This window comes from Austrofundulus limnaeus, unplaced genomic scaffold (assembly GCF_001266775.1).
Source record: "Austrofundulus limnaeus strain Quisiro unplaced genomic scaffold, Austrofundulus_limnaeus-1.0 Scaffold265, whole genome shotgun sequence".
Lineage (NCBI taxonomy): Eukaryota > Metazoa > Chordata > Actinopteri > Cyprinodontiformes > Rivulidae > Austrofundulus > Austrofundulus limnaeus.
In genome coordinates, this window is record NW_013952667.1 from 677,029 (window position 1) to 678,424 (window position 1,396).

Genomic DNA, 1,396 nt, shown 5'->3' on the forward strand with positions numbered 1-1,396 from the left:
CTGTAGCTCAGTGTGTTTACAGCTCCAAAACACAAGTCCAGTTGCTTCATCTTTTTACTTTTCATTTTCCACGTAGATAGTATGATAATAATGATGTCCAGCCTGGGTTGCGGAGAGTATCGATCCTAAAGTTAGCTACCCGGTCGATACTTTTTTCCAGCTCGTAGTTTCGTTCAAAAAAAAAAGCTTCACTGGAGCATCCCGGTCAGAGGCAGCTTCAGACATAAACACTGTACTAAAGAAGCAGGTCAGATCATTATTTAATCGGGTCTGATTAAACAACAACTTCCGATTCGATGTGCAAAATGTAGCATCCATAATAGCTCTGTAAACAAACAAGCCGGCTGATGAGACATCATGTCTTTTACTGCGCATACGTGTCACATCAGTGCTGTGTAGCGTTCACACAGGGGTCTGATGTAGGTCACATTTAAAATGTAATGTGAACGTTCACACAAAAAGATCGGATTTTTTCAAAAAATTGGAACTGAGCATTAAGACTTGCAGTGTGAACGTAGCCATAGAAGCGCCAGCAGCTGACTCAAGAACCTCAAAGACTGCCAACTCAGGGCTCGACGACACAGGAGACATTGGGACCACCAACCGTGGAACCACCGACTGTGGAACCGCCAATTCTGGATCCACAGGAACTAGAACCACCACCGGAACCACCGATTGTGGAACCTTCAACTCCGGGACCGCCAGGGCCACCAAGTCCGGGACCACCATTTGTGGAACCACCAGAACCACCAATTATGGGACCATTGACTCTGGGACCACCAACTCCGGAACCTCCGGAACCACCGATTGTGGAACCACCGGAACCACCACGTCTGGAGCCACCACTCCGGGACCACCACCTCTGGAACCACTGACTGTGGAGCTACTGAGACCACCAACTGAGGAACAGGAACCACCAACTCAGGAAACTCAGGAGGGACAGGAACAGATTCAGGTGATTCAGCAGACGACTCAGATGGACTGGTGGACTCAGATGACTCATGAGCCAAAACAGCCGGCTCGGTCATGGGAACCCCAGAAAAAAGATAGGGGTGTGAGGGTGGGTGAAAAAAAAAAACACCGGGAGCCGCTTCTACCGAAGGAGAGGTCCCCAGGAGAAGGGCAGCCGTCAGCTAGATTTGGGGGGACGGTGCATAGCGCTCTGTCTTCTGAATAAATGAAAATGATTTAACACAGTTGTTTATAGATTTAGCAGCTCTTTTTATTCCACAGCTGACCTGCTAAAAATGACAKATTTTCTTTTCTGGATCTCTGACAGCTGGACTTCAATCTCTGAACTCGTAAAGTTTTTATTTTTAATTATCGCTGTCATTTTCATGAACGAATGGACAATTCCTGATATCTGAGGTAGGAAACATAGCCTTATATGGTGTTT